The sequence below is a fragment of the Oryctolagus cuniculus genome, chromosome 2 (assembly GCF_051225735.1).
Source record: "Oryctolagus cuniculus isolate XC-2025 breed Fujian yellow rabbit chromosome 2, ASM5122573v1, whole genome shotgun sequence".
In the NCBI taxonomy this organism is placed as follows: Eukaryota; Metazoa; Chordata; class Mammalia; order Lagomorpha; family Leporidae; genus Oryctolagus; species Oryctolagus cuniculus.
Genome location: NC_142868.1, coordinates 110,757,189 through 110,765,820, shown reverse-complemented (window position 1 = coordinate 110,765,820; position 8,632 = coordinate 110,757,189).

Here is an 8,632-nt window from a genome sequence, read left to right as displayed (position 1 = left end):
AGGTAATTTTCCTTAATACGGGTGATAAAATTAATCTGATTGAAATCGCTAGCGATTATTTCGCAGAATACTGAGTGGCAGTACAATCACTTACACTCTTTTATATTTTTTTAGTCAAAGCTCGTGTAGATGAAAGCTAATTACAAAGTAGTGATGTGAAGCGCTAAGGAAATAGTTTGTATAGTGCAGCACAGGCACGGCTAATTGGGGTTTGTGATTACACAGATTGTTGTTAAGGAGAATTAACTACCAGCAGTCTCTCCTGCAAAGCTTCTCATCAAGGCAAAGTAAAAATAGACACTGGATCTGTTATTTATCTAATTATGCCTCGGATATTTTCACAAGCACGTTACACACTCTCAAATGGTTTGTTGTTCAAAAACTTTCAGTGCTATGCTGCTTGTGATCAAAGTGTCAAGATGAGTTTTTCTGACACTGTGCTCTATTCAGATAACTTTTCTCAAGTCCCTGCTCCCAGGTGGTGGCCACTGTAGACTCAGCTTGAAGGCTGGTTGGCGATTTCTTAGCATCCCATGATGGTAGGGACGGTCCTATTCCATAGAATTTGAGGAAGTCCCAGTAGCTGCTGGTTCAGGTTGTTTCAGTCCCAGTCTGTGACATAGCAGGAGACAGAGAAACCTCAGAAGAGCTTCAAGGGGGAAAGCATTGTGGCGTAGCTGGTAAAACCACAGCTGGCAAAAAATGCCAGCATCCCATATGGGCAACAGTTGGAGTTCTGGCTGCTCCACTTCTGACCCAGATCACTACTAATATGCCTAGGAAGGCAGTAGAAGATGGCCCAAGTGCTTGGGCCCCTGCATCCATGTGGGAGATCCAGAAGAAGCTCCTGGCTCCTAGTTTTGTTTTGGACCAGCTCTGATTGTTGTGGCCATTTGAGGAACAAAACCAGTGGATGGAAGACCTCTCTCTTTCTCTCTTACTCCCTCTCTCTGTAACTCTGCCTTTCAAATACATAAAATATCTCTTAACAAAAGAATAGCTTCAAGGTCTTAATAACAAATGAATTCATTAGCAGCCTTCATTTACAGGCTATGTTAGAGTTTATATGGTAGAGCCCACAGAAGAACTAATTAGTACCAATGACTACCTATTTAATCAGCATTCTTGAACTGAGGGTCAAGATGCTTGGAAATGGTGGCAGGTGCTCAGGCAGGAGTCCTGCTATGTCCACATTGCCACGCTTTCACCTGTTTCCCTCCCTCTCTGCACATCCCATATTCTCTGTTCAAATTAGCTGCTTGGTTTTCCACTGCCATTTTATGGGGACCTCCTGCAGTGCCAGGTCCAAAAGCTCCTCTCCAAGAGGAAGAAGGCGTCTTCCTTCACCTCCTCTTAAGGCCACAGGGATCTGAGCGAGTTTTCTGGCAGCTGTGCTAGTGCTGGGGTGGAGAGAAGGAGCTCAGTAGGAGGCCTTAAAGGCAAAGCTGTGTGAATCTTCAACATGGCCCGAAGAATGCCATTGTAAAAGGCATTTCTCAGAAACATTCTGCATCATGGGCTATGCAGATTTACTGAAAAGGCGATATTTTCTGAAGACAAGGCATCTCCCGGAAGCTTCATTTGATTGGTGATTGGTAGCATCTCTCAGGATGTTGGTAGGCTCATGAGGGTGAGTGCCTGGTAGTTGGTGTATCAGCTATCTGACTTGGTGAAGCCACTCAGCTGCATAAACCAAACATAATAGCCTCACAATTTGCTTTACTGGACCTAAGATCAACCCGTGGCTTACATTAGTGAACAGCTTATCAATTTCCACTCCTACTTATTTGCCTACAGCGTTTTTTTCTCCCTACTCATCAGTCTGCTTTTTGTTTAATCTTCATTATTAAAATGTTCCAGTTGCTTCAGGAAATTATGCACGAGGTTTAATTTTGAATGTAGTGAACAGTAAAGAAACAGAAGAGCAGGAGAAAATACACATTCTCCCCTTCATTTGCTCTGCTTAGCGTCTGAGAAACTTCTTCTGTGGATAAATATAGCTAGTTCCTAAAATTGAATTTCCTGCATTATTATTATTAACAGTTTCTACGACCAATATGCTATGCAGCAGTCTGTGGATGATATCCGTAATTTCACTGCCTTCCTATGTGAAAAGAAGATAAAAATTATATTATATGGGTGTATGCAAATGACAAAGGGCCTGGCCTTGTGCTCCAGTAATTCTTGTATGCACCTCTAAGTTGTCCACTTCGAATGACAGGTACTGAAAATTAAATGGTTTCCAATAAAAATCCTGTAACCTGAAACGAATCCCCACTGAATAATTAGAATATCTCACCCATAAAAGGTAATCATGTATCTTCCATTTCTGAAGAAGCCTCTTTCCCTGATCAGCATCAATGGAGCTCTGGGTAGATTAGATCTTTAATTCTTATGAAAGAGACATAATACTCACCTTTTATGAGGGAGCCTGCTGTTAGGGCCGGCAGCCTGAAGCTGTCATGGTTTTCTAGGGTCAGAACTCACTTGGTGCTCAATAGGAGACAGAAGGAGTAAAAGGGGGCGAGATGGGTGCTGTTTGATTTTAGACGAGTAAGAAGTATCATCTCTCCCCAGATGCAAATAGATGGCTGCAGTATGTAACGCATCTGATTTGGAATGAGGTATCACGGACCTGAACTCCCTGTTGTTAATGCCTTTCCCCACCAACAAACCAAAATGGTAACTCCAGGGAAGGAAATTGTTGTAATATCACTCTACCCGTTTCAATGAGCCATCGCCGGCAACACGGTAGAGGCAAGGCACAAGAATTTGGACATGAGAAAATTGGACTCAGATCCTGGACGGGCTCCTAGTTAACTGGGAAGCACTGGGCAGATTATTCTCTGGCCCTCATTTTCTCACTTAAAATGTTAGTGCTAAGGGACCTTCATACGGCTCAGCAAATTCAATTCTGCACAAAGCAGGCAGCTATTCCTAACTCAGAGCGTGGAGCTGGTCTTAGACCAGACAATGAGTTCTCTGCTAAGCTTCACTACTCTTTGAACACAGGCAGGGCAAATATTCAAGAAAAGTCATTTAGCAAAAATGATGGAGGAACACAAGTTTGTAATAGAGAGAGAGAGAGAGGGAGAGAGAGAGAGAGAGAGAGAGAGAGAGAGAGAGAGGGAAAGTACTGAAAATAGAAGTAAGCAAAGCTCCTGAACTCTGAACCCTTGAAATTGTCAACATAATAATGAGTAACAGTAGTTTGGTTCCAATTTTCTATGATGTATTTATAACTTGAAGAGCTCCTGTCCTTTGTGAAAAAAAATCTAAAATCACTGCTACAACACAAATAATAGTCACATTATGAGGAACAAATTATAACACTGAAATATGTCCTTGGGCTGGAAACAAGGAAACAATATAAAAGTGGAATTGCAAAAAAAAAAAAAAAAGCCTAATGATACATATTAAAATAATTATACATAGTTAGCAATTCTCCTCAGATAATTTATTGAACTTGGTCCCATGACTGCTATTTTGCCAGCTCTCTAGATATTTCCATTTCAGAGGATTTTGACACTGATGTCATTTTTCTTCCCACAAAGTGGTAAAAAATAGAAGTCAGGATATATTCATAGAATTAGCTAAAGAAAAACTCAGATCACAGATGAAAAATGCATAGATTTTTATAAATGTAAAAAGGAAACAAATATTTAGTATCTTTAGTAAATGTTTCTTATTGGCTCTCTGGCAAATTGTACGTGATGTGTTATAATCCAGAAATATTTTAAATTTACTGATTTCAGTTTCACTGTGATAATTAATATAAGGAAACATCAAAATGTACTACACCTAAAATGTTCCTATAATGTACAACCTTATATGTTTTATAAACATTTCACATTAATATCCACTACTGTGGATACTGTACAATTGGCTAATGTATAATTTAGAACTTAAGAGTAAAAGTAAGTTACCAATAGATTATTATGTTTCCATCTATGTAAGCATACAATAATATTCAAGCCAAGAGACTTCACAGGACTCCCCTTTATATGACTATACATTTCCTAACCTTACCCTTACATAATATTCTGCTACTATGGCTAGAGTAAATTATATATATACATATATAATATAATATCTATATGATATCTATAATATCTATTTCATTGATGGCTTTTTGGCTCTGATTACATCCAGAGATCTAAATTAATTATATCTCAAATGTGAACATATTGAATATAAAGTTCTCTACTATATCTTAGATTTTTTTAAAAAAGCAAAGTAGAAAATCTTTATCCATTAATGGTATTTATAGTCACCAACTATTTAGAAATAAATATACTATATACATTACATATATTGTTTATAACTATGACATTAACTACAGGATTATAGGTAGATAAAATGTGCATTAAAGTTTGGATTTAAATAATAGTACAGAAACTATCTTAAAGACCTTTGTGGGTAACATGATTGAAAATCATGGTAGCATATCCTGTCTAAATTCTTTACACGGAGGTTAGCTAACGTGCATATTGTGTTGCATAATCTGACATTGTTATGGTGATGAACATATTAGTGGATAATAGATCTTTACAGTTACTTTTTTAAAAGATTATTTATTTTAAAATCAGAGTTATATAGAGAGGGAAAGAGAGAGAGAGAGAGAGATCTTCCTTCCATCTGCTGGTTCACTCCCCAGATGGCCACAACGGCCAGGGCTGGGGCCAGGAGCTTCTTCCAGGTCTCCATGTGGATACAGGGGCCCAAACACTTGAACCATCTTCTGCTGCTTTTCCCAGGCCTTTAGCAGGGAGCTGGATCAGAAGTGGAACAGCCAGGACATAAACTGGTACCCATATATAGTCAGCAACTTTATTCTCTATGCCACTACATTTATTTTTTTTAAATTTTATTTATTTATTTGAGAGGTAGAGAAAAAGATTCAAAGACAGAAGGACACACACACAAACACACACATACACAGAGGTCCTATCTATAGGTTCAATCTCTAAATGTCTGCACTGGCAGGGCCAACTGAAGCAGAGAGTCAGGAACCCAATTCCTGTAACCATCAGTGCTTCCTGGGATTGTGTGTGCAGGGAGCTGGATTCAAGAGCAAAGCAAGTCTCAAATTCGGGGCACTTGGCCACATACCCACCCCATTTATAGATGTTTTAATAATAAAACTCACATAACAGGAAATAACATACAGTTTAACTTACGCTTACATGCTTGGTAAGAAGTTACCTTAAATCTTTGATTAATCATACTTAATGTTTGAAAAAAATATATTCCTAATTTTTAGCACATAACAGCACTCTCATTGAAAAACATTTTATACTGAGATGAAAGTGATGGGTTAGAACTGTTGATACTGAGCTCCTTAAAATCTTTTCTGTTTTTTTTCTCTTTTTTAAAGATTTTATTTATTTGTTTGAGACGCAGAGTTACAGAGAGAGAGAGAGACAGAGAGAGGGGTCTTCCATCCACTGGTTGTTCACTTCTCAAGTGGCGGCAATGGCTGGAGCTGAACTGATGCAATGCCAGGAGACAGGAGTGTCTTCTGGGTCTCCCACATGGGTGCAGGGGCCCCCAAGGACTTGGGCCTTCTACTTCTTTCCCAGGCCGTAGCAGAGCTAAATCAGAAGTAGAGCACCCAGAACATGAACCTGTACCCATACGGGCTGCTGGCACCATAGGCATGGGCTTAGCCAACTATACCACAGCACTGGTCCCAAAATCTTTTCTGTTTTAAAAACCAATTACAGGGGCTGGCACTTTGATGTAGCAGATAAAGCCACTGCCTACAGTGCCAACATCCTATATGGGCGCTGGTTCGAGTCCCAGCTGTTCCACTTTCGATTCAACTCTGCTGTGGCCTGGGAAAGCAGTGGAAGGCAGCCCAAGTCCTTGGGTCCCTGCCCTCACATGGGAGACCCAGAGGAAGCTCCTGGCTCCTGGCTCCTGACGGGATCTGCACAGCTCCCGTCATTGTGGCCATCTGGGGAGTGAACCAGCAGATGGAAGACTCTCTCTCTCTCTCTCTCTCTTTCTCTCTCTCTGCCTCTGCCTCTCTGTAGCTCTACCTTTCAAATAAATAAATAAATCTTTAAAAAAAAACCACCGATTACATAAAGCGATGCACTTTTTTTTAATATTTATTTTATTTATTTGAAGGGCAGAGTTACAGAGAGCGAGGGAGAGACAGAGAGATTTTTATTTTTTATTTTTTTATTTTTTGACAGAGTGGACAGTGAGAGAGAGACAGAGAGAAAGGTCTTCCTTTGCCCTTGGTTCACCCTCCAATGGCCGCCACGGCTGGCGCGCTGCGGCCGGCACACCGCGCTGATCCAATGGCAGGAGCCAGGTACTTCTCCTGGTCTAGAGAGGTCTCCCATGGGGTGCAGGGCCCAAGCACTTGGACCATCCTCCACTGCACTCCCTGGCCACAGCAGAGAGCTGGCCTGGAAGAGGGGCAACCGGGACAGAATCCGGCACCCCGACCGGGACTAGAACCCGGTGTGCCGGCGCTGCAAGGCGGAGGATTAGCCTAGTGAGCCGCGGCGCCGGCTTGCACATTTTCAATTTATGACGTCCTATAAAGTATCTCTCAAGGGAGCCCAGTTTCTAGTTGCAATGACATGACCTTGAATGTGGCAATAAAATTTTGGCGTGGGTTTTGTTCTACTTTTGTAAATGGAGTGACGCCAAGATGAAGAATTCAAATCACATTTTTGGATAATTTGAAGTTATTTACATGGAGAGTAATCTAAATGTTATTTTATATGGTATAATGCGTACTGCCAGCTCCCAGCTTTTAAAGAAGCAAGGGCACTTACTTTGTAGGGCTTGCGTTAAGTTTTTCAGATTTAATGAGACTCCAGACCTCAGGCTGAGACAAAGCTTTTGGTGAATCCTGAGTCAAGAATCATGCAGGGAGAGCTGGTATCACCTGTGCTAATCCTAGTTAAGTAGATGTGCAAGGACCTCAAAAGGGTAAACATTTGAAGGCAAAGAATAAAATCCACCAACTTGAGCCTAGGTGTTTTGTTTTGTTTTGTTTTGTTTTAGATTTTATTTATTTGACAGGTAGAGTTACAGACAGTGAGAGGGAGAGACAGAGAGAAAGGTCTTCCGTCCACTGGTTCACTCCCCAAATGGCCACAACAGCTGGAGCTGGGCTGATCCGAAGCCAGGAGCCAGGAGCTTCGTCCGGTCTCCCACATGGGTGCAGGGATCCAAGGGCCATCTTCTACTGCTTTTCCAGGCCACAGCAGAGAGCTGGATTGGAAGTGGAGCAGCCGGGACTTGACCGCACCCATATGGGATGCTTGCGCTGCAGGAGGAGGATTAACCTACTGTGCCACAGCACTGGCCCCACCTAGGTGGTTATATAATGAATCGACGTTGCACTGTCTGTTCTGGTACTGTGTGAGGTGCTGGGAAAGAATCCTGCCTAGAAGGCAATCGGATGTCACCCATGGCAAATAGGGTACTGGCCTGGATGGATTCTGTCTAGTGAGGGAAGAGAGAGCTGTAGACAAGAACATCACCCAGAGACACTGTCAAGTCTGTGAAGCCATACAGGGAAGCACTGTGATAACACAGAGATGGAAACACAGCTCATTTGCTGGAAATACGCCTTAGGAGAAGACACTTATTCTTTTTATTTTTTAAAGATTTATTTATTTATTTGAAAGTCAGAGTTTGTGTATACAGAGAGAGGGGAGGCAGAGAGCGAGAGCGAGAGCGAGAGAGAGAGAGAATCAGTCTTCCATCCGCTCGTTCACTCCTCGGATGGCTGCAACGGCCGGAGCTGCGCTGATCCGAAGCCAAGAGCTTCCTCTGGGTCTCCCACATGTGTGCAGGGGCCCAAAGGGCTTGGGCCATCTTCTGCTGCTTTCCCAGGCCATGGCAGAGAGCTGGATCAGAAATGGGGCAGCCAGGACTTGGAACTGGCATCCATATGGGATGCCGGCACTGCAGGTGGCAGCTTTACCTGCTATGCCACAGCACTGACCCGACACTTATTCTTCATCACAACAAGGAGCTGGTGATGCCCCATTAGGAGAACCAGAGAGCAACATCATCTCTAGATGACATTAGGATATATAGGGATGCCAGGCAGGCTCTCTGCCATTTAATAGAAAGACTTGAATATCCAGGGCTTTTGATGTTCACAATGGTCCTGGAACCAATCCCTGGGTATATTAAGAGCAATTGAACATAAATTTTCATTATACATAAATAAATATTTATTGGGAAATTGATTTATTTTGCTGGTTTACTTATAAAGAAAAAATTGCCTTTATAAGCCTGCATGGGTTTTTATAATATTCATTTACATTTTCTATTAACTTTTTAAAGACCTCTAAAATGCATGGATTTAATGTTTTTACACCAAAATAACCTTATCTTTTAATTTTACTTTTCATAAACTTTTTGAAGTACCCTCATATAAGGTTAATTACTTCGCAAAAATGCCTAGAAAAGGAAGTGATGATGAAATATGACAGACTTTTAAGGCATTTGGTGCTTCTATGTAATTATGCTCCCCAAAGTCTACGTCAGTTGTCATTGGAGTGATTAATCACTTGAAATCTGTTATTGCAAGTATTTTCTCTTCTTTTTTTTTTTTTTTTCATTTGTCATTACCTTTTTAATGATACACAGG